Here is a 26,336-nt window from a genome sequence, read left to right on the forward strand (position 1 = left end):
AATTAAAAAATTATGAACAAAAAAAGTCCAAGACCAGATGGATTCACAGCAGAATTCTATCAGACATTCAAAGAAGAATTGATACCAATGCTTTTGACACTATTCCACAAGACAGAGAAAGAAGAAACCCTCCCTAATTAATTCTATGAAGCCAGCATCACCCTAATACCAAAAGCAGTAAAGGACATAACAAAAAAGGAAACTGATATCCTTGATGAACATAGATGCTGAGATTCTTAACAAAATACTACCTAACCGAATGCAACAACATATCAAAAAGATAATTCTCCATGATTAAGTGGGTTTCATACCAGGGATGCAGGAGTGGTTTAACATACACAAGTCAGTAAATGTGATACACCACATAAACAGAATTAAAAACAGAAATCACATGATCGTCTCAATAGATGCAGAAAAAAACATTAGACAAAATCCAGCATCACTTTATGATTAAAACTCTCAGCAAAATCAGCATGTAAGGGACATACCTTAATGTAATAGAAGCCATCTGTGACAAACCCACAACCAACATAATACTGAATGGGGAAAAGCTGAAAGTATTCGCTCTGAGAACTGGAATAAAACAAGGATGCCCACTCTCACCACTCCCCTTCAACATAGTACTGGAAGTCCTAGCCAGAGCAATCAGACAAGAGAAAGAAATAAAGGGCATCCAAATCGGTAAAGAGGAAGTCAAACTGTCACTGTTTGCTGATGATGTGATCATTTACCTTGAAAACCCTAGACTCCTCCAGAAAGCTCCTAGAACTGGTAAAAGAATTCAACAAAGTTTCCAGATATAAGATTAATCTACACAAATCAGTAGCTCTTCTATACACTGAAAGCAACCAGAGAATCAAATCAAGAACTCAACTCATTTTACAATAGCCACAAAAATAAAATAAAATAAAATATTTAGGAATATACCTAACCAAGGAGTCGAGAAACCTCTACAAAGAAAACTATAAAACACTTCTGAAAGAAATTGTAGATGACACAAACAAATGGAAACATATCCCATGGTCATGGATGGGTAGAATCAATATTATGAAAATGACCATACTGGCAAAAGCAATCTACAAATTCAATGCAATCCCCATCAAAATATCACCATCATTCTTCACAGAATTAGAAAAGACAATTCTAAAATTCATATGAAACCAAAAAACAGCTCACATAGCCAAAGCAAGACTAAGCAAAAAGAACAAATCTTGGGGCATCACACTACCTGATTTCAAACTATACTATAAAGGCCATAATCACCAAAAACAGCATGGTACTTCTGTAAAAATAGGCACATAGACCAATGGAACAGAATAGGGAACCCAGAAATAAACCCAAACACTGACGGCTAACCGATCTCTGACAAAGCAAAAAACAAACAAGCAAACAAAAAAACATATAATGGGGAAAGAACACCCTTTTCAACAAATGGTGCTGGAATGATTGGCAAGCCACATGTAGGAGAATGAAACTGGAGCCTCATTTCTCATCTTATACAAAAATCAACTCAAGATGGATTAAGGACTAAACTTAAGACCTGAAACTATAAAAATGATTGACGATAATATTGGAAAAACCCATCTAAACATTGGCTTAGACAAGGATTTCATGACCAAGAACCCAAAAGCAAATGCTATAAAAACAAAGATAAATAGCTAGGACCTAATTAAACTAAAGTGCTTTTGCATGGTAAAAGGAACAGTCAGCAGAGTAGACAGACAACCCACAGAGTGGGAGAAAATCTTCACTATCTGATGAAAGACTAATACATCTGATGAAGGACTAATAGCCAGAATCTACAGCGAACTCAAACAAATCAGTAAAAAAGCACTCAAACAATCCCATTAAAAAGTGGTCTAAGGACATGAATAGACAATTCCCAAAAGAAGATGCATGAATGACCATCAAACCTGTGAAAAAATGCTCAACATCACTAATGATCAGGGAAACGCAAATCAAAACCACAATGTGATACCCCCTTACTCCTACAAGAATGGCCATGATAAAATAATCAAAAAGCAGTAGATGTTGGTATGGATATGGTAAACAGGGAACACTTCTACACTGCTGGTGGGAATGTAAACTATTACAGCCACTATGGAAAACAGTGTGAACATTCCTTAAATAAGTAAAAGCAGAATTACCATTTGATCCAGCAATCCGACTACTGGGTATCAACCCAGAGGAAAAGGAGTCATTATTTGAAAAAGACACTTGCACACGCATGTTTATGGCAGCACAATTCACAATAGCAAAATCGTGGAACCAATCCAAATGCCCATCAATCAATGAGTGGATAAAGAAACTGTGGTATATATGAATGATGGAATATTATGCAACCATAGAAAGGAATGAATTCACGGCATTTCGAGTGACCTGGATAAGATTAGAGACTATTATTCTAAGTGAAGTAACACAGGAATGGAAAACCAAATATTGTATGTTCTCACTGATATGTAAGAGCTAAGCTATGAGGACAAAAAAAGACACAAAGGCATAAGAATGATGCAATGGACTATGGGGTCGTGGGAGGAAGGGTGAAAGGGGGTGAAAGATAAAAGACTACAAATATGGTATAGTGTATACAGCTCAGGTGATGGGTGTACCCAAATTTTACAAATCAACACTAAAGAACTTAGTCATGTAACCAAATACTACCTGTACCCCAATAACTTACAGGAAAAAAACACTAACCATGCCCCCCCAAAAAAGTTTAACCAGTTTCTTTATAGTTTCTTGTCTGCATATTTTGGCATTTTTAGAGACACATACATGAGCCTTCTAAACAGTTAAATGTCTGCCCACACCGTGAAGCTCAAACATGGTTAAGTGCTCCTGGGATGTGATTACCAAAAATAATAACTAGATCACAGTCATTAAAATGAAAAACTAAACATGTGATACAGGGAAATTATGCAAAGAAGGGCAGGGCAGTAAAGCAAGTACATCTCTTTTTGTAGATTGGATGCTTTTTGATCTTCATTTCCCTTTTATTAACAACTGCATATCTTATTATTAGGGCAAGTGAGGCTAAGAAGCTCTCTTAAAATACATTAATTATGTGATGCTGATCAGACAATGAATTATCACAGATTATGTAGCTCTATTACATTTAGTAAAGCTAAGTAGAGTATTTGAATATGAGTATGTTTCTATAGTGGAATCATATAAAATAATGTAATAATAATTATTTGGGGATAGCAGTTTTGACATCACTATTAGGTTGAATATGGTCTCATTACCTCCAAGTGGCACAGCAAAATATTAACTGAGCATCTGTGTGTACATTGCATTGTGCATTGTGAGTGGGTACTTTATACATGTTATCATATGTTGGGGCCTTCTTTGCCTCGGACCTGGTCCATAATAGGTACTCGATAAATGTTTGCTGATCCTTACGTTGATCAGCCTTTGTCCTTCCTGGTAGAGATGAGAGAAGGGACACTTCTGTGAATTTATGAAGTGCTTTTAGGCAAATAGGGAGTGAGCAGAGAGCTTTTCTTGTATTTACTTCTTCTCAATTGGCTTCAGTTCAAAATAATTTTTATGCCAAAGTGGCATATTTTGGGGGGTGGATTTTCCTACCCTTAATCCCAAGTTTACGATTAACATACCAAAGTTAAAAGGGTAATGGTTAATACTGAGTGTCAACTTGATTGGATTTAAGAATGCAAAGTATTGATCCTGGGCATGTCTGTGAGGCTGTTGCCAAAGTAGATTAACGTTTGAGTCAGTGGGCTGGGGAAGACAGACCCACCCTAAATCTGGTGACCACAATCTAATCAGCTGCTAGCAAATATAAAGCAGGCAGAAAACCTGAAAAGGTGAGACTGGCCTAGCCTCCCAGCCTACATCTTTCTCCCATGCTGGATGCTTCCTGCCCTCAAACATTGGCTCCAAGTTCTTCAGGTTTGAGACTCAGACTGGCTCTCCTTGCTCCTCAAGCTTTCAGACAGCCTGTTGTGGAATGTTGTGATCATGTAAGTTAAAACTTAGTAAACTCCTCTTTTTCTATCTATCTATCTATCTATCTATCTATCTATCTATCTATCTATCTATCATCTATCTATCTATCAATCATCTATCTATATCTATCCTATTGGTTCTGTCCCTCCAGAGAACCCTGACTAACACAGGTTTTGGTGCCAGGAGTGGTTCTAGAGGAACAGAATATTAAGGATGGAGTTATTTTGTTGGTTTTGGGGTTTCTGTAGTTGGCTGCTTCATATGATTAGACACCAAAATTGTAAGGACTCTACTTCTAATAGTATGGAGAATGCTGATAATACTTGGTGTGAACTAATTAGAGAGTTATGCAAAATAAATGCATTTGACACTCCTGATTCACTGCTTGTGAGAGGCAAGGCGTTTAGTGACTCTATACATAATACCTTTGACCATATGTGGAGAATCAAGGAACATAATGGGGCTGGTTTGGTTGCTCCTAAGTTCAGTAGATAATGTGATGAAAAAAAAAATGATGAACTCAGGGATTCTATCTCCTGACTTCAGAAGCAGATACTGAGCCTCAAATCTGCTAAGATTGCCCTGAGCGAGAGTCTTATCTCGTACAGAGAAAGAGCTGAAATTGTGGAAAAACAGACACAACCTCTTATCATTCAAGCGGCTGACCTGCAATGAAAGGTGCGTGCACAGCCTCACCAGGTGTCTACTGTTAAAGTGAGGGCATTGATTGGAAAAGAAAGGGACCCTGCAACTTGGAATGGGGACATGTGGGAGGACACTGATGAAGCTGGGGACACTGAGTTTGTAAACTCTGTTGGACCTTTTTTTCCAGAAAAAACAGCTTTCCCATCCCCAGTAATGGCAACATCCCCTCCCCGACACATGCTGCCATCAGCTTTTCCACATTTGTCTAAGGAGATAATCCTGCGCTGCCTGAGGCAACAGTGATGGCCTCCCCTGAAGCAGTTGCCAGGCAAAATAATGTTGATTCTTCTCAGAAGAAACCCCCAACACCCCTGTTTGCTTCTAGACCTATAACTAGACTAAAGTCCTGGTGGGCTCCTAGAGGTGAGGTTGACTGTGACCCATGAGGAGGTGTGCTACACTCAAAAAGAACTGCTTGAGTTTTCTAATTTATATAAACAGAAATCTGGACAAGAGGCATGGGAATGGATATTAAAGGTGTGGGATAATGGTGGAACATAGAGTTGGATCAGGCTGAATTTATTGATTTTGGCCCACTAAGTAGGGACTCTGCATTTAATGTTGTAGCTCAGGAAGTTAAAAAAGGTTCTAATAGTTTACTTGCTTGGTTAGCTGAAATACAGATTAAAAGATGGCCCACTGTGAGCCAGCTAGAAATGCCTGATCTTCCTTGGTTTAATGTAGAGGAAGGGATTCAAAGGCTTAGGGAGATTGGGATGGTGGAGTGGATTAGTCACTTTAGACTTACTCATCCCAGCTGGGAGTTTGCAGAAGATATACCCTTGACAAATGTCTTGCAAAATAGACCTGTGAGAGCAGCACCTATATCATTGAAGAGTCTTGTAATTGCTCTTCTCTGTATGTCAGATCTAACAGTGGGAACCACAATCCCTCAACTATAAAATTTAAATATAATGGGAATAATTGGATCCCAGGGTGGCAGGGGCCAAGTGGCAGCACTCAACCATCAAAGGCAAGAGGGGCATAGCTACTGTAATGGACAGCAGAGGCAAAGTGACAATCAGAATAGTCTGACTGTTGTAGAGCTCTGACATTGGCTAATTAATCATGGTGTTCCTAGAAGTAAAACTGATAGGAAGCCCACTGCATTCTTGCTTAATTATATAAACAGAAAACTTCTAGAGTGAATGGACGAAAGGCTAATTTGAATTATAAAACAGAGAATCATGGCCCATCAATAAATTTTTGGACTTGAGTCAGTTTACAGACCCAGAACCCCTTGAAAGAAGGGGAGACTGGGTCATCTTGTGGAAGGACCCCACATTACTGACAATTTATGCAGTGACTATTTCTCCCATTCTTCCCCAAGGAGACCTCCAGACTTATATGAGGGTAGTTGTGCATTGGGGAAAGGGAAATGATCAGACATTTCAGGGACTACTGAACACTGGCTCTAAGCTGACATTGATTGAGAGGACCCAAAATGTCACTGTGGTCCCCGGTTAAAGTAGGGGCTTATGGAGGTCAGGTAATTAATAGAGCTTTAGCTCAGGTCTGATTTACAGTGCGTCCAGTGTGTCCCTGGATTCATCTTTTGGTCATTTCCCTAGAGCCAGAATGCATAATAGGCATAGACATACTTAGTGGATGAAAGAATCCCTGCATTGGCTCCCTGACTGGTAGGGTGAGGGCTATTATGATGGGAAAGGCCAAATGGAAGCCATTAAAGCTGCATCTACTTAGAAAAATAGTAAATCAAAACCAATATTGCATCCCTGGAGGGACTGCAGAGATTAGTGCCACCATCAAGGACTTGAAAGATGCAGGGGTGGTAATTCCCACCATATCCCCATTCAACTCTCTGATTTGGCCTGTGCAGCAAACAGATGGATCTTGGAGAATGACAGTGGATTATGGTAAGCTTAACTAAGTGGTGACTCCAATTGCAGCTGCTGTACCAGATGTGGTTTCATTGCTTGAACAAATTAACACATCTCCTGGCACCTGGTATGCAGCCATTGACTTGGCAAATGCCTATTTCTCCACTCCTGTCCATAAGGCCCACCAGAAGCAATTTGTCTTCAGCTGGAAGGGCCAGCAATATACCTTTACTGTCCTACCTCAGGGATATACCAACTTTCCCCTTTGTGTCATAATGTTATTTGGAGAGGCTTTCATCGCTTTTTGCTCCCACAATATATTACACTGGTCCCTTACATTGATGACATTATTTTGATTGGATCTAGTGAGCAAGAAGTAGCAAACACACTGGACTTGTTGGTGAGACATTTGCATGCAGAGGATCGGAAATAAATCTGACTAAAATTCAGGGAGCTTCTACCTTAGTAAAATTTCTAGGGGTCCAGTGGTGTCGGGCCTGTCAAGATATTCTTTCTAAGGTAAAGGATAAGTTGCTGCATTTGGCCCCTTTGACAACCAACAGAGAGGCACAATACCTAGTGGGTCTATTTGGATTTTGGAGGCAACATGTTACTCATTTGGGTGTGTTACTGTGCCTCATGTATCAGGTGACCTGAAAGGCTACCAGTTTTGAGTGGGGCCCAGAACAGGAGAAGGCTCTGCAACAGGTCCAGGCTGCTGTGTAAGCTGTTCTGCTCTGCCACTTGGGCCATATGACCCAGCAGATCCAATGGGGCTGGAGGTCAGTGACAGATAGGGATGCTGTTTAGAGCCTTTGGCAGGTTCCCATAGGTGAATCACAGTGGAGGACTCTAGGATTTTAGAGTAAGGCTCTGTCATCTTCTGCAGATAACTACTCTCCTTTTGAGAGACAGCTCCTGGCCTGTCACTGAGCTTTGGTGGAAACTGAACATTTGACTATGGGTCATCAAGTCACCATGAGACCTGAATTGCCTATCATGAACTTGGTGCTTTCTGACCCATCTAGCCATAAAGTGGGTCATGCACAGCAGCATTTCATCATCAAATGGAAGTGATATATACGTAATCAGGCTCAAGAAGGTCCTGAAGGCACAAGAAAGTTACATGAGGAAGTGGCTCAAATGCCCGTGGTCTCCACTTATGCCACCCTGCCTTCTCTTCCCCAACCTGCACGGATGGCCTCATGGGGAGTTCCCTATGATCAGTTGACAGAGGAAGGGAAGACTAGGGCCAGGTTCACAGATGGCTCTGCATGATATGCAAGCCCCACCTTAAAGTGAACAGCTGTAGCACTACAGCCCCTTTCTAGGACATTCCCAAAGGACAGTGGTGAAGGGAAATCTTCCCAGTGGGCAGAACTTTGAGCAGTGCAACTGGTCATGCACTTGGCATGGAAGGAGAAATAGCCAGTAGTAGAAGGTAGTCATTAATGCCAGCTATTAATGTGTGACCAGTTGCAGAAACAAGGACTGCCATTATCATGAGTATTCTTCATTCTTTTGTTAAAAACATGTTTGGGCTGGGGGCGGTGGCTCATGACTGTAATCCCAGCACTTTGGGAGGCCAAGGTGGGCGGATCACGAGGTCAGGAGATCGAGACCATGGTGAAACCCCATCTCTAGTAAGAATACAAAAAAATACCCAGGCGCGGTGGCGGGTGCCTGTAGTCCCAGCTACTCGGAAGTCCGAGACAGGAGAATGGTGTGAACTCGGGAGGCGGAGCTTGCAGTGAGCCGAGATCAGGCCACTGCACTCCAGCCTGGGCAACAGAGCGAGACTCCGTCTCAAAAAAATAAACAACAACAACAACAAAAAGTTTGTGCAGGTATACACTTGTACTAAGAAAATATCTTCATTTTATTTCTTTTCTCCTTTGTCATGTGACAAGATTTATTGACTTTACATCAGCATTTGAGTATTGTTAACTTTATGTAATACTATTCGAGTTGGGGATTGGTGTGTTTCCGGTTGTACAAAAGATAGTTGTATTATGTTAGGCATAATTGTAATCTTATTATTGTCTTTATTTGAAGATTGTGTATCATCTGAGGTGATGTGTGTGGGTTCAAGTTGACAAGGGGTAGACTTGTGATGGTTAATATTGAGTGTCAACTTGATTGAATTGAAGGATGCAAAGTATTGATCTGGGTGTGTCTGTGAGGGTATTTCCAAAGGAGGTTAACATTTGGGCCAGTGGGCTGGGGAAGGCAGAGGTACCCTAATCTGGCGGGCACAATTTAATTAGCTGCCAGCGAATATAAAGCAGGCAGAAAAATGTGAAAAGAAGAGACTGGCTTAGTCTCCCAGCCTATATCTTTCTCCCATGCTGGATGCTTCCTGCCTTCAAACATTGGACTCCAAGTTCTTCAGTTTTGAGACTCGGACTGGCTCTCCTTGCTCCTCAAGCTTTCAGACAGCCTGTTGTGGGACCGTGTGATCATGTAAGTTAATACTTAAACTCCCATATATATATGCGTGTGTGTATATATATACACACACACACATACACATATATATACACACACACACACACACACATATATATCCTGTTAGTTCTGTCTCTACAGAGAACCCTAACTAATACAGTGAATAATCCTTGACTAGGGATAATTATACTGCAGATTAGTGGTAAATACCTTAAGAATCCTTACAGTCGACAGACAAAAATCTTTATTTGGCATCTACCATGTTTAAAGTACTGTGTCAGGCCATCTCGGGCAAGGGATGGAGTGGTAGAAAGAAATACTCCTTATTACCTAATTGCATGTAAATTTTTCTGCTACTAGAGCTTGAAGTATCCCACAGACACACTAAAAATTGAAGATCTCAGGTTATTTTCCCAAAAGTGGCTATCTGGATTCTCTATCTCAGCAAATCATTTTCCAAGTGCCTGGGAATTTTCCTAGACTCTCCTCTACTCCTTTATTGCCCATATCCAATTGGTCATCCATCTGAAATTCTAATGATTCCTTCCCTTGAGTGTAGACTGTGCTCATAATGTATTATTTTCAGTCTTCATCTGTTTTGCCTAATTGTTAAGATAATCTTTTTGCTTCTAGCTGTCCTTAGTTTCATACCCATGGTCCATCCACACTGGATCAGAGGGAGTTTTCTCAAAGTCAAGAGCCATTACACCTCTTAAAGTCTTTATAAAACTCTTAAAAGCTTATAGTTGATATGCTTACATTATTGTAGCAGGCAAATTCAGTCTAACTCAGATATAAATACTTCATCAATTACTCGGCATTCACTCTCCCTCAGGCCACATGGTCACCAAACTAGGGTGGGCCATACATCCTTGTTTGCCCAGAATGATCCCAACTTATGCCCCCTGTCCCTGAGTAATTATAATAATACCTCTGAAATGTTTAGATGATAAATTATATGGTCACCCTAAGTACCGTAGATTTGTTGAAAGAGGTTTTTGAGAACTATCTGGTAAGGATAGCCTGGAGATAAATAAACCAGAGTTCTGTATCTCTTATCTAAAATTCTTGGATGTGTGTCATAAATTAGAATTATTCTTATTTTAGAAAGGAAATACAATGCATTATTATGTATTACATAATATCCCCAGCAGGGTCTAAGGAAGTACTCCTTAATCAAGCATATGACTATTGCTGTAGAGAAATATATGAATGTAGGAATTTTTTTTCCCTAAGAGAGCAATATAAAGACTATTTAGTTTAGGGCAGGATTTGATACTAAAGGATTATGAAAAATATATTTGGTTTTCAGAGCTTTTCAGATTTGGGAATACAGAAATTTTGGACCTGTACTTAGTTTTGGAGCTAGAAAGGATTCTTTGTCCTCTCTAATCTTTGATTTTCTTATTTGTAAAATAATAATAATAACTGTACTTCTAATACAGTTGTTGTGAGAATAAAATGAGATAGTTACATAACTGGGCTTAGTGAAAGGCCTGGTACAAAATGCTCAATGAATTGTTGTTATTTTTATGAACTACATTCTGTTCTTACCTAATCCAAAGGTAGGAATGCCAAATTATCTCAAGGCACACAAAGCAAGTGAAGAAAATGTGATGAGTGTGGGATTGAAAGCCTGATGTTTTCCGTCTGCCTAACCTAAATTATTTTCCCCAGAAACTGTTTTTATCTCCACTGCATTATGAACAGAACAAAGGTTTTCTATTCACCATTGTATCTCAAGGGCCTAGTACTCTTTCTGGCACATAATAAGTATCTCAGTAAATAAGGATTGATTGAGTGAATAAAAGCCTATGAGATCCCTACAAAATATCGCATTCAAAGATACTTTGAGCATAGATATATTTGGGAAAGCCCAAAACATATCAGGCCACAGCGTTTGTCATCATAATACTCAGGAAATTCTACCACACTGTTCCTTTTTTTTTTTTTTTTGAGACAGAGCCTCACTGTGTCCGCCTAGGCTGTAGTGCAGTGGCACGATCTTGGCTCACTGCAATCTCTGCCTCTCAGGTTCAAGTGATTCTCCTGCCTCAGCCTCCCAAGTAGCTGGGATTACAGGCACGTGCCACCACACCCGGTTAATTTTTGTATTTTTAGTAGAGATGGGATTTCACCGTGTTGGCCAGGCCAGTCTCAAACTCCTGACCTCAGGTAATCTGCCCACCTCGGCCTCCCAAAGTGCTGGGATTACAGGTGTGAGCCACCGCGCCTGGCCACACTGTTTCTTTTTGTTTTGGTCACATGAAACCTTTGCATCTATTCCTCCATTTACCTGCCCCACTCCCCGGCAGGGTATGCTAGTGCCGAAGGGCCCTGGCCGGTCCTAAAGGAATGTCCCTGCTTTTAATGCCATCATCTAAAACAGAGGAGCGAATGCTCCAGGAATTAAGCTCAACCATTACTCGCTGTAGTTTTTAGGAGCTAAAATGTCAATGATTTTTTAAAAAGTCTTATTTTCCTTAATTTCCAATAAAAACCTAAATTTTCTCAATCTGTAAAATATTTTAAAAGTAAGTTGGCAAACCAACTTTTATTCTCACTTGAAACCTTTTCCTTCAATACCTTTAAAATCATCATCATGAACTAAAAGTCATCCCTTATGTGTCCAAAGTACAATGGCGTGATTTGAAATAATATATGCCCTTTTATACTTGAACAAGTGGCTTTAAATGCAATTTGAATCTTGCCCATGAGATGTGTAAATTTTTGGATATAGTAATCTAATAGGATTTAAAACTCCCTAAGGGAAGATGTATTGTGTGTCTTCAATAGTTTACTTATAATTCTTAAAGTCAAAAATTCTGAAAACTGTAAATTTTCTCATTTGTTTTTGAAACTTGATTTGAACTTATTTTATGGCATGAATTAAATGTGAAGTTCTTTTGGCCTTTATCTCATTCATATGAATGTTTACATATTAAGTGGTAGAAATATTAATATGTTTGAACACGAATGCTTCCCAGACCTACTGGGGTGTTACTTAATACAAGGTAAATGGGCAGTATTACCTCCATAAAATTAGAAAAATTCTGCATTCTGAAATACATCAGCCCCATGGGTGTCAGGCTGTGGCCCTATGTTACCATTAGGTTTATTTTGGGAAGTCTTATCAATGAGAGAATCATGTGTGCAATTTCCAGTATATATTTATAACAAGGGCTGGGTCTAAATGTGACTAAGGTTGGAGCTAGTTGCACCATTCTGGATTGTTTTCTTGAAGTTTTCTATGTATTAAGGGAATGGTGAACCGGTATTGAGCCTTGAAATCTGTTCTCAAAGTATTTTGGATGCTGCACAAACAAAAAAGTTAAGAGATAAATTCACAGATGTGTTCAACATTTATTGACTTCTGGACTGAATTAACAGAATTAAAGTTTACAACTGATTGTAATTACAGCAATGCTGTATCTTTACATATTTTTCCTTATTGTAGATAGAGTTTACTAGCCCATGTCCTCATGAGATAATCCATCCACTGCAATCCTTTTTCTTTTTTCTTTCTGGAGACGCAGTCTTGCTCTGTTGCCCAGGCTGGAGTGCAGTGGCGCGATCTCGGCTCACTGCAACCTCTGCCTCCTGAGTTCAAGCAATTCTTCGGCCTCAGCCTCCTGAGTAGCTGAGACTACAGGTGCACGCCACCATGCCTGGCTAATTTTTTTGTATTTTTAGTAGAGATGGGGTTTCGCCATGTTGGCCAGGCTGGTCTCAAACTCCTGACCTCAGGTGATCTGCCTGTCTCGGTCTCCGAAAGTGCTGAGATTACAGGCACGAGCCACTGTGCCCAGCCCAATGCTTTTTTCTTATACCAAGATTATCACTGGCAAGAGAAGAAGGATTCAGACTATTTCAGACCCAACCTAGAGAACTCTTTATGGCATCATGGTTAAAGGGTGGCAAGGAAGAGAAAGGGGAAGAGAACTAATATAACTGAGCATCTACAATGGGACCTACACTTTGTCTTATCTGCTGCTAACAATATAAGCATTTAAAGGAAGACTCATTATCCTTAGTTTACATCTGAAGGAAATGGAGGTTCAAGAATATTGCATAACTTGACCCATTTCCCAGAGCCATAAGCTAGAGTGCCTGGACTAGAATCCATGTCTGTATAACTCCAGGGCCCATGCTCTTCCCAAAGCTCATGCAGCCCTCCCTGGAGAAGAAAAGCAACCCAAAGCCAGAAATAACTGAAAATATCAAAACACAGAGGTACTTCTCACTAAAACTTAATTAGCCATTTTTGTCCTTCGCTAAGGATGTAATATTCTAAAAACGGACAGAAATGAAGACTTTTTAGGACACCTGCATTGTCAACCATAAGTGTGGCTCTCAGCAATCTCAATTATATCCGACACTCCTTCCCTGCCTCTTTGAAAAGCAAGACTGATTTAAAACAAAAACTTAGGGGGGAGGAAATGTGATGTGCCAAGTCTAATGCATTTTGAAACAGAATGTGCAACACATATGCCTAGGGTTTCCTTAAGAGTTTATATTATAAAGTGTTTATATTTTAGTCATTGTTTTCTGGCACTTGTTAAATAACAATCAAGCTATAGCTGCTCTAGGAAGATGAGATGGCCAGAAGAGAGTCAAATACCAGAAAAAGGAAAGTTAAAAGTATCATCTGTTTTATTTTTCTTGCTCTGCAATTTATGTAGAAATGTGCCTCGTGCCAAGAAAGACAAATTATAAAAACGTTGCCCCTTGATTAGCAACTCAAGGAGACAGGTCTGTGGATCGCCTTCCATCCCTTCCCCTGCCACCCATTACACGGACACATCCACTCAGACACACACTGCAACGGTTTCTCTTTAGTGCATAGGTTTTCAAAGTTAATTACATCAGAATCACCTGGAGGACTTGTTAGCGTCCAGGTTGCTGGACCTGACCCCTCATGTTTCTGATCCAGTGAGTCTGGGGTAGGACCAAACAGCTGATATTTTTAACAATTACCTAGGTGCTATAGTCTGAACGTTGGTGTCCCCGCAAAATACATACGTTGAAGCCACATCCCCAGGGTAATAGTATTAAGAGGTGGAGTCCTTAGGAGTTGATCAGGGCTCTAACCTCATAAATGGGGTTAGTGCCCTTATAAAAGAGGCCGGGGGAGCTTATTTGCTCCTTGTAGTGTGCGAGGACACAGCAAGAAGGCGCCACCTATGAATTAAAAACTGGTTCCTCACCAGACAGGAAATCTGCTGGTGACTATCTTGGACTTCCCAGCCTCCGGAACTGTTAAGAAATACATTTCTGTTGTATATAAACCACCTATGGTATTTTTGTTATAACGCTCAAACAGACTAAGTCACCAGGTTGTGCTGATGCTACTAGTCTGGGAATCGCACTTTGAGGACAACTGCTTTGGTGAATAGTGTTTAGCTTGCATTGCACTGAGCCTCAGAGCAGCAATTCTAGACAGGTAATGAGCATCTGAATCATCTGGCAGCTTGTGAATGTGCAATTGCCCCCTTCTTGATCCTTGACCCTGGCTAAACATTAGAATTATCTGGGGTGATATCATGCTCTCATCCACCGCAGAACAATGGAGTCAAAATCTTTGAAGGTGGGACTTAGGAAGGGTAATTTTTAAAAAATCTCTCCCAGTGATCTTAATACCCATGGAGGAATCATCACCATAGTAGATCAGTTCTGAAAGCACATCAGTGTCCATGGGGGTGTGTGTTGAGAAACATGTCCAAGCAGTTCTCATCCAATTTGAGAAACAGTGCTTTGGGCTGAGACCCAAACCTTCCTCAAAGGCTTATCACCAGCCCTCTATGACACCAAGGCCCATACTCTCACACACAGTCTTAGGCTTTGCACTTGCTCCTCCCTGCCTAGAAAGCTCATTTTCTCTTCTCATGCAGTGAAATCCTTCATGTCCTTTAACAATGATCTCAGGGAGCCAGATTTTTTAAAATAAGTTAATCCTAATTCTTTTTTTTTCTTTCCAACTTTTATTTCAGGTTCAAAGAGAATATGTACAGGTTTGTTACATGAGTAAATTGCATGTCATGGGGATTTGGTATACACATAATTTTGTCATCCAGGTAATCAGCATAATACCTGATAGGTAGTTTTTCAATACCCTCCTCCCACCTTCCACCCTAAAATAGGCCCCAATGCCTGTTGTTCCCTTCTTTGTGTTCATGTGTACTCAATGTTTAGCTGCCACTTATAAGTGAGAATGTGCAGTATTTGGTTTGCTATTCCTGTGTTAATTTGCTCAGGATAATGGCTTCTAGCTCCATCACATGTCGCTGCAAAGGCCATGATCTTATTCTTTCGTATGGCTGCATAGTACTCCATGGCATGCATGTGTGTGTGTGTGTGTGTGTGTGTGTGTGTGTATCTCACATTTCCTTTATCCAGTCCACTTTTCATGGGCATCTAGGTTGATTTCATGTCTTTCCTATTGTGAATAAATAGTACTGCAATGAACATCCATGTGCATGTATCTTTATGGTAGAATGATTTACATTCCTTTGGGTATATATCTGGCAATGGGATTGCTGTGCCTCTTCTGTGCATGATGAAACCCTCTGTTCTCCTTTACCTTTGCACTGATTGTACCACATAGCAGAGTTTCTTTCCACTTTTCTGTAGGTCTCTCCCACTGAGTGCTAAATTCCGAATGGAGGAGGGATCATTTCAGTTATTATTTCGCCTACCCTTACTGAATATAATTTTTCACAACGTAAGGTGCTCAAGTAAATTAAATAAATTGATAATAATTTAATCCTACAAATAGGGAAACAATCTTATTTTCTTTTTAAAATGTGAATCAAGAAATATGGCTTTCTAGGATAGGATAAGACAGCTTATTCAGATGAAAGAAATGACCTCTATTAATAAATAAAGTCAGCAATAGGACATGCAATAATCATGAGAAAATCCTCATTATTGTTTTCTTGCCTCAAATGAGGTCTGTTCAAACAATATAAAGCCATTGCAAAAAAAAAAAAAAAAAGTTTTATACAAAAGCTACACTTGAATGCCTGCTGCTTTAAATCTTCTCATTGAAGTTTATCCTGAATTTTTAGTTTGTGTTTTCTGAGAGAGTAACCATATGTCCAAACAATTGTTGTTTTGACGGTGTGAAATTCCTTCATACATTCCAAGGAGCGATCGCAAAATACTGAAGTGGCAGGTGGGAACCTAAGCTGATGCTGTTGATCCCTTTGAAAATACTTGGAGTATCACACACCTTGGGACAAACTGCAGGCATCACCAGCCTTCAGAACCATTGCACATCACAAATTTCTACCTTATTATAACAGTGTAAAGCTGTCTTGTTTAGTAACTTGTATTATTACTCCTTATATCGCTGAGTGTGTTTGTGGTTTGTTATAGCAAAGCACAAGTCTTTGAGCTTGGGCTAGAAGACATGGTGAGATATGTTTTGTCATTCTTCAGAGTCTGGAATGCCCTCTGTGCATAGCACAGCATCTATGTAGTTTATTATGTATTTCTCAATCTGTCATAAAAGGCAAAGCTTTACACAAATTATATAACTTACTCTATATCTGGCTAGGAAAAATAATAAATAAAAAATAATACCCTATATCTAGTATAAAAATAGTATAGCATAAAAATAATACTCTATATCTGGCTAGGAAAAAAATGAATACTAAGGAACAAGGGAAACAAATGTTTTGCTTAGTTCTGTGATTTTTAAAAAATGACATATACTATATAAGCATATGCCTATTTCCTTCTTTAAAGGACTTGAACATTTCCATATTCCTATATACGGTTTTATTGTCATGCTATTACATACAAATTGTTGAAATAGAACCTGTTGTCAATCTACACTCCTTTGAAAGACTGTATCAAGGGCCATTATTTAATTTTCATGGGAACAGATGCTCATCTGTTTTAGAATTAGACTAAAGATTTTGGACTTGGTCTACAGTGTTCCAGATTGAATGCAAAAACTATCTTTAGACTTTGAGATAAAAAGGTTCCTATTGAGGGGGATTGATACTTTTCCTAGAAAGATGGGATCAAACATGAAATTTTCCTAGAAACATGAAATCAAACATGGAATTTTCTCAGAAACATGGAATCAAAAAGTGGAATTTTCAGGGCAAAACCTGAAAATTACTTTGAGAGTATCTCAATCAGGAAGAGCAGGAAGTGCTTTGGTCTCAGACTCTCAGAGTTGCCACCTTCTTGACATTGCTTAACCAGGTACTGTATAAACCTGCAGCGTCTCTCTTCTATCTTGGTATCCGGTGTCCATAGTATGTGTGATTATTTGTGTTTTATTTTAAAGTATCCCTTTTGAACATAATCTGATTATGGACAGAAGAAAACAATTCAGTGAGAATTGCACTGTCTACTTAAAAATTTCATTTTGTGAGGTGAGGCCCAATATATAAATACATGACAGATTCACTTTTCTTTTTTTGTGGTTAACTACTGGGTGTTCCTATTCTGTATCCTGTACCATACACCTCTTCTCTTTTTTCCAAAAAGTTAAAGCATCGCTGGAAATGTAGCTACACTTAGTTTCAAAATCTACTTAAATGGTTTGAGAATACATATCATCCTGCTCCATTTTCCAGTGGTTAAGGGAGCAGTTCATTTTAAACAGGCACTTCATTCTAGATCTACGGTTCCATGTTTCCATCTAGAAGTGGAACCGTGGATCAGCGTATGTCGGGGAAAAAAACCAACAGCCTGACTCAAGATACAGCTAGTTTTAGAGCATTCTGCTGGCTCTATTCATTTTACCCAGGCCCTTCTGTGGACAGAGTTTTGGATGACTGCGCCTTCTTGTGACATTTGGAGGGAACATTTCTTTCTTCCCTGGCATCTTCCTCCAGTCATGCTGCCTGATTTTTTTTCTAGTCCATAGATCAATTCTGTTATACCATGAAAGCTGCTAGATGCTTATTCTATGTCTAACCCCATGATAAGTGATTTTACTGATGATCTCCCACTAAACATACTGTAAGATAGGTATTATTATTTCAATTTTACATTTGGAAGAAATGAGGTAGAAAGAAATGTAATGCATTTTCTATTGCTCCACAGCTACTAAGGGACGATAGTAGATTTTAAGTTCTCAAGTTTCTGATTCTGAAATCCACATAAGTTCTTAAACCACAGATTCTAAAATTTGAGCATGTATAAGAATCACCAGTTTCCGCCCATTTAAGGAGTTAAGAAGTCGATTTAGGTTAAGGACCAACCAGCAATTAACAAAAAAGAAAGAAAGAAAGAAAATATCATAGTACTCCTTTGATAGTAAAAACTAAAACTTTTTGTGTAACTGTGATTTCAGTTATATAGGTATATTCTGGGTTGCAAAGTAAAATGGTTTTTTCTTACTATGGGTCATGTTCAAAAAGTCTAAAAACCACTTATCTAGGTATTTTCTTAAAAGTATATATTTTGGTGCCCCTCTCTGTGAGGTTCTCAATCAAAATATACATTTTTAACAATCTTGGTGGTTCATATGTTAGTGTTTCTTGAATAGCACTTTGATAAAATTTGGCTTAAACTATACAATCAAAATGCAAATTGCTCTTCCACTGCTTTTACACATACCACTTTCATTTTCGCACTTCTGGCATTGAAGTCATATTGTCAGCAGGCTTTTTAGGGCAAGGATTTTCCTTCATATTATAATTTTGGTGCTGAGTTGGCACAGGCACATAGTAGTGCTTAGTTAATGGCTATTGACTATCTTCTGAGTTTTCCTTAATTGGCTAGCATTTTCTTTTCTTTTTTTAAATTTTATTTTAGGCTCGGGGGTACATATGCAGGTCTGTTATATAGAGAAACTAGTGTCATGGGAGTTTGTTGCACAGATTATTTCATCACCTAGTTTGAGAGTTGATATTTGCAATAATGATTTCTTAAAAATCAAAAGCACAATGAGATACTTAAGATCTAAAGGACAAAATAAATCTTTACTTGTGATTGACACAAGTAAGTTTTGAGAAATAACAATTATTTGAGTTTTCCTCCAAAGTTTTATTCTTTGAAGCCTCTATATGTTTTGAAGAGTTGATTAAAACCTAATGTGGAAACTCAGGTGATATTATGATTGTTAACTTGGAGAGAGCTGGATAAACTTGAATCAACAGATTTCTTAGACAACAATGAGAAATAATTCAAAGCAGAATAGATAGATATACTGTAGTTATTTACATATTACATTCAGTTCATTGTTGTAAAATTAAACATTGCAATTTTTTTTAAGTTAAAGGATCCAATATGATGACAAAATGTTTTTAGGAAAATCAGATTTTAGTATGGAGAGTGTTGAATAGCCAATGTTTTAAGAAAACGGGGCATGGCAATGGATGTTAATGATGATCAATTAATTATTGTGTCTGGACAGGGGCTGAAGTGTGGGGATTGCTGATCGGTTGAGAAGTAAGGGTTGAAGTTGGGGGACAGAGAGATGAAGAAACCTCCTTGTTGTGCTGAGTGGGTGAGCCGGTTCCTTGGTAGGGGTTTTCAGGCTGGTTGGTGTCAGCTGTTCTGCTGGAATTCAGGATCTGAAAAACTCCTCAGGAATTCTTAAATACAAACGTCTTACGATTCTAGTGTCAGATATTCCGTCTACAGAAACAATGGGGAAGAGTGTAGCAAGGGGTCAGCATGCTGACTCTTGGTTTGTTGTTAACCCTCTCGTTGAGATGATGAAGTCTCCAGAAGATGATTGAGTGCAGACTTGAGAAAGCTTCCATTTAGGAAATGGAAATGGAAGCAGAGTAAGGAGAGACTCAGATGTTCTCAGAGGCGACAGGAGAGCATGGAGAGAAAGTGTTTTGGAGGGAAGGTAAATGTTGAAGAGGTGTCAATAGAGAATGGCAGAGGTGTCTGCCAGAGAATGGCAGCTGAGCAAAGACCCATGGATTAGGCAACTAAAGAGTCTTTAAGGACTTCAATTGTGTAGAGCAATAGAACTGGAGGCATGGAAGCCAGGTTGCAAGGAATTAAAATATGAGTGTTTTTGAGGCAGCAACTCAATTGCAGACCTTTTTTTTTTTTTTTTTTTGGAAAGTCTCACTCTGTTGCCCAGGCTGGAGTTCAGTGGCATGATCTGGGCTCACTTTAACCTCTGCCTCCTGGGTTCAAACAATTCTCCTGCCTCAGCCTCCTGAGTAGCTGGGACTACAGGCACGTACCACCATGCCTGGCTAATTTTTTGTGTTTTTAGTAGAGACGGGGTTTCATCGTGTTGCCCAGGCTGGTCTCGAACTCCTGAGCTCAGGTAATCTGCCTGCCTCGGCCTCCCAAAGTGCTAGAATTACAGGTGTGAGCCACCGCGCCTGGCCTCAAATGCAGACCTGTTTTTGGAGATGCTTAATGAATACGGAGGGAGAAAGACAGTATCTGTTACTATTAGCTGATGCTTACTAGGCACTCCAAATCCCACTTTTAAAATTCACCTCTCTGTTCTCTACTTGTATCCTATACCTCCAGGGAAATGAATGAAATTTGTTTATCTTAGTGTGTTGTAATTTTTTTTTTTACTTCTGCTATCTTTATTTATGCCCATCTCCTGCATGAATCCATAAGCTTGCAAACAAGAATGCTGTATTACTTGGCTTTGTATCCTCAGGACCTAACACTGTTCTTGTGTAAACTGTGTTCCATGTATGTCTATTGAATAAAAGAATGACTGGAGACTCCTTAGAAGTCTACCCACCCAATTTGCCACAAATTGCATATCTTCAAGTCCACCCTCCTGTATGATTTTCTTCTTTGCTTGTATCTATAAACTATTTCAAAATGCAACTGGCAATTCATTTCCTCCAGAAGTCTTTTCCCAATTAATCTAATGTAAACTAAACAGTAACCTTGCATATCCTCAGTGCATAAATTAGTAGGTATGTATTTTCTTTGTATGAATTTAAATAGTGCTTAATAAAATTCTGTTCTGCAAGTATTTTTAGGTCATAATACGTATATAAATTTTCTGTCTTCAAATATAACAAGACATTGTACATGCTGAGTAAATGTTAACAGGCATGAATAAACTTTAAAATACATCTGAATATACAAACATCATAGATCAATATCATAGATCTGCTACTTCTTGACCTACTGGACAGAAATTTTAATCAAAGACAATGTTTCACCAGTGTTATTCTTTTGGATCACATAAAATAGAATTTTATGAATTGATGACCTTCAAAATGTTGAAATAACGCTGTAAAGATAATGTATTTTGCAATTTATGTTAACATTCTGATTTGTCATTTGGCAAAAATGAAATGGCTAGTAGAAGTGTTCTAGTTATTTAATTGTGAAAGATATTATTTCTTCATTATGATCATTGTTTGAATTTTATACATTTGCCGAACTCATTCATATCATCTTTATAAATACCTAGCAGGTAACTGATTTGATTGTCATTGGAAATTACAAGCTGGCTCAGAGGTATTCAAGGAGGAGACAGGAATTCCCATTGGAATGAGGATGCAAAACCCACACTGATATTGTTGTACATGTAAAAGGAACTAGAGAAGTAGAAAGAAACACAAAACTGATGTACTGTACAAATGAAGGTGCAGATTATCTAACAGGCTGTATTTTGTATATCTATTATGTTCAGGGTATACACTGCTATATTATATTTACCCGTCTGCTTCAGCTACTAAATGGAGAACTTTTCAAGAGCAGTGTCTGTGTCTTATTCATCTTTTTCCATAATATCTGGCATGAAGCCTGGCATAAAAAATGTCCTCAGTGAGTGTATATGAAGCCAAATTAAAAATGTATAGCCACCAGGCCTGGTATCTGTTACCCTTTATGCATCTTCACATTTATTTATGAGAATGTAGATTTATATTTATTGATATGAAAAAATGGACTTCATGCCTTGTGGAAGGGAAAAACAAGGTTTAAAACATCTAGAGAAGTTCACTTATGTACATGTATATCCATACATTCATAAGTTAAGAATGCATAGAGATGTATCTGGAAGGATAATTAATCAGATAGGATTTCGGATGATTTTAATTTGTATATCTATATTTTTTATGCATTGTCTGAGTCACGGTGAGCTCAATTTAACTTTGAAAGGATGAAGTCATCGTTCAGAATGCGGACAGAATACACATTAAAGCTAAAAGCCTCAAATCCCAGGCCTGCTGCTTACTTGCTGTGGCAGACTACTTGTCTGAATCATAATTTAATTATATATAAAAAGAGAAAACAAATAGATCTGACCTTTTAACACTCTTGGCTGTTTTGAGAAGCTACATGGGTATGATCTTGGTGCACAAACTCAGGCATGCATAACTTTTGTTTGCTCATTCTCACCTCCTAACGTTATGCTTGAGTTTTGGCATCTTATACGGTGTTAACACTTGGGGTTTGCTGCAGGGAAGGCAGGTGGTAGAGTCAATGGTTTGGGGTACACAACTGTTTTTGGTGGGGTGTCCATTCTACTGGCCTTCATAGCCTCTTCAGGATCTGAGGAATGTTTTTGCTTCAGGATAACTTTTGGGGTGCCAGGATATTTTACAAGACTGCCAATAGTCCTGTTGCCTATCCAGGCCACCATTTCTCTCTGTTTTGGATCACAGGTACAATGTTGGGCGTCTGGGCTGGAAACCTCCTCGGCAGTCTGAACCAACAGCTCTCCTTCCTCCAGTTCAGGATCCAAAAGAAAAACTTCCTTCTCTTGGGGAGGGACAGGGAAAGCTTTACGACCCCCAGTCCTCATCCCCCACCCCAACCTCCAGGGCATGTTATCTATATCATGGAATCCTTTCCAGCCTACCCTTACTAGCTGGAGGTGATTCCATGGCATAGATTATCTCTTAGGCACACTTAGAGACTCTTAGCTTCCTTCTGTTTTACATCTTATCACAAGAGTCTCCCAAGGCAAAGAGTACAGAGCCCTGTACCTGATAAAGAGTAAGGCAAAAGAAAAGAGAAATAAAGGGTGGAAAATAAAACCCAAAGGTATCTCAAAATATTTTCTGGAAAGTTATGAAAACACTGTGTTCCTGGGAGGGACACAAACTAACTAGAAGACATTTTACAAGTCTTCTCAATAGGTTTCTGAAAGGGAATTAGGTTCTAGTGCTCTAAGATATCTATTGAACATAATAAAATTATCTTTTCTCCTGCATCTAGAATGGTATTAGCCATGCACTCTCCTAGGGGGAATTGAGAAAATACTTACTAAACTAGCTCCTAAAGGAACTGCTTATCTCGCTGAACTGATTGAGAAAGGCTGCAAGCATGGTAACTGTTGTGCGTGCAACTGACGCCACCGTTAAGAGAGTGTAAACATTGTAGCAAAAAATGCCTAGATGCTCCACCACAGGAAGGTGAAGACAAGGCAGGTGTTCTCTAGCAGGTATGAGGGGAAAAGGCAGGAGTCCTGGCTCCTGGAGAATGTGATAGTGCCAGTCCTGTAGGTGCCTTGGCACGGTAGAGAGTAGCAGCTTCCGACGGAGGAAAAACAGAAACAGAAAATGGAAATTCTTTTGGCACCTCTGTTTGTGCTTGTCCTACTTGTTGCTTGAATGCCTTATAAATATATGAAAATATAATGAACCCCAAATTGTGACATGCTGACCTGATGTCCTGCATCCTTTAAATAGAACTACATAGATCATGGTCAGGATTACAACGTGGAGAGGGAGTATGGTCAGACGAGTGGCCCAAATTCATTAAGTCTACCTCCAACATTTCCTTAGCTCCAGATACTCAGTTTGACTATCCATAAAAAAAGATGGTACTGTTTAGCTTTTAAAGTTGTGGGGAGATTCAAATGACATAGAAGAAAGAGCCTAAGACAATATCTGGTATATAATAAGTGCTCAAAAAATCATAGGGATTATTACTTCTCTTGGTTTTAATTGCTTCATAATAAGACAGACATATGTATTCTCTTAAGAAATGAAAAAATAAGAAACTAAAATTGTTTTATCCTTTCCCCCTTTCCAGCCTTTGGAGGACTACTCAGATGATAGGAAGAAGTGGTTGAAAAAGAAAGAGAAACAAGATGAAAGGATTCATGACTTTTCTGGAAAGTATAAAAAGCTATTTTTTGCCTCGTCCTCTTTATTTAGTTGGCAATAGATTGTTTTGTTTATCTATTTTGTTGTGATAAAATGCGATGTGGGAGTAATTGTTTTTCTTGTGTGTGCATGCTTGTATGTATTTCTATTTAATGAAGTGCTGACCCTGCTGATTCAGAGTACCTTTAAGTTTTAAAAAGATTTTATTTTCTCCTGGCTTCCTCTTGCATACACAAAGGCAGTAATAGAGTATCATTTAAATAATATGCCTTGGTTAGAACCCAACAAAGTGGTTAAGAGAAACATTTTGGAGGTTGACCTAAAATACATTAACTTTGAAATACATATACATCTGGCATAAAGAATGAATTTTACCAAAGGTACATATCAGTTTTACCAACAGATACCATTTTGGGAAGATAGGTATTCTGGTTTTAAAAATATTTTAGTTTGAGTTCAGTTGTTTTATACCTTACATAATACTAATCAGATGCTGGCTCAGAACTATGTGTTGGTCGAAAATTTTGGTTAGGTTCCCATGAAATATCTGAAAGGCTAAAGAACTATGTAATTATGCATACATTTAAAACTTTGAAAGAAACATCCCACGTGCTACCTGACAGTGAAATTGTCCCTGATGATAAGGAGAAAGGATAAGAAGATGCTGGGGACTGCTGGGTTCAGAGTGGCCATACTCAGACCTAATTCCTTAAATATTCAACTGAACTAGATCATGCTCTATGATCCATAAGCTCTCTGTGCTTTTGTTTCTAATGAAACAAAATGTAGAGAGCATCAATCTCATAAATATTTCTTTTTCTTTTTTTTAATAAACTGAATGGAGATTCCTGTGCAGTAGACTATATCACAAATGCTAGTATTAGAAGATTAGAAAAGCTTCTGTCTTATAAACTATTTTATATTGGGTATTTACTATTTATAGCTAATGGATTTCTAAATACACAATTTGACCTGCTACATTTAAACTAAGTAATTACTTAAATACGTGTCAAATAATCCAAGTTAATATCCAAAGTCATGACGTTATCAAAGTTACAGTTTTTTCTTAATCTGTCAAGAATTTCAGTGCTAAATTGACCTTAATTTTTTAAAAAAATAATACTTAGGTAACTTTCTGATTACTCAGAATAGTTCAGAACTGTAACTCGTGCTCCTGCGTGTGTGTGATTTTCTGCCTGTGCATTCTATAACTGACTTGTTCAAGGGTGCTAAGAAGAGAGAAGCTGATGTGGCTGATGTTGGAAGGTGACAAATTCTTCCATGGTAAAAGAAGTATCCCTTAAGGCAGGGGTCTCCAACCCCCAGGCCATGGACCCACCCTGGTCAGATCAGTGGCAGCATCAGATTCTCACAGGAGCATGAACCCTACGGTGAACTCCAGATGCAAGGGATCTAGTTGCGTGCTCCTTATGAGAACCTAATGCCTTATGATTCGAGGTAGAATTGTTTCATTCCAAAACCATTGCCCTGCCTCCGTGGAAATATTGTCTTCCATGAAACTGGTCCCTGGTGCCAAAAAGGTTGGTGCCCGCTGTCTTAGGGCAGGTTCTGTTACCAGTTTCCAGTTGCCCATGAAGTGGTCTTCATTATCCTGGCTTTCTCTCCCTAGCCTCCTCTTCCTGCTGGCCTTCCTACAGGCCTATCCCTCACTGGCTCTGGGTCCTGGGCCTCTACCCAGTCCTGAGTCCATGTGCTCAGAAACGGTGTGATTTCATCCTTCTGGAGTACTGGTGTTCATGTGACTGTCCTTCGAAAGACCAGTGAAAGAGTCATCTGTTTTCTATTAAACTTTGATGACATTTGATACACACAAGACACTGAGAGAGGGGCAGATCCAGCTGAATGTGCAGATAAAATAGAGACCAAAGTAGTATATCGGGAGAGATGTGAAGATACCCCAGGTGAGTCTGATTCTACTATCATTTTATTTAGATACATGGTAAGATCTATTGCAAGGCAGTTTCTTCTTTTTTACCTAGTTCTTTAAAAAATTTTGTAAAAATGAGACTGTCTCATAGTCCCGTTGACTTTTTACACATCAAGGCTTAAATTATAAAGACTATTTTTCTTGTCATCGTCAACAAACTCACCATTAACTGAGTCCATAGAGTAAACACCAGTGAGTTTTATCTACTTTTCATTAGTGTTGACATATGGTAATAAAATCATTTGTTGAAAAAATTTATGAATGAGTGAATAAAGCACAGTCTGAAAGTGCTCACCTATTCCAAAAGCATTCATTGAAACAATGCTTTCATTCACTGTAAAAAGTAGCAATGGGACTGTTTCTCATGGATACATTTATATTGAATAGTACTCA

The 26,336-nt window shown here is 38.8% G+C and overlaps 1 protein-coding gene across 1 annotated transcript in view; it reads left to right on the plus strand.

Moving 5' to 3' along the window:
* RND3 (Rho family GTPase 3) overlaps positions 1-26,336 on the plus strand; it is a 1,016,315-nt gene that overhangs the window by 647,420 nt on the left and 342,559 nt on the right. The gene's annotated exons all lie outside the window — the stretch shown is intronic.

The sequence above is a fragment of the Macaca thibetana genome, chromosome 12 (assembly GCF_024542745.1).
Source record: "Macaca thibetana thibetana isolate TM-01 chromosome 12, ASM2454274v1, whole genome shotgun sequence".
NCBI classification, from domain to species: Eukaryota; Metazoa; Chordata; class Mammalia; order Primates; family Cercopithecidae; genus Macaca; species Macaca thibetana.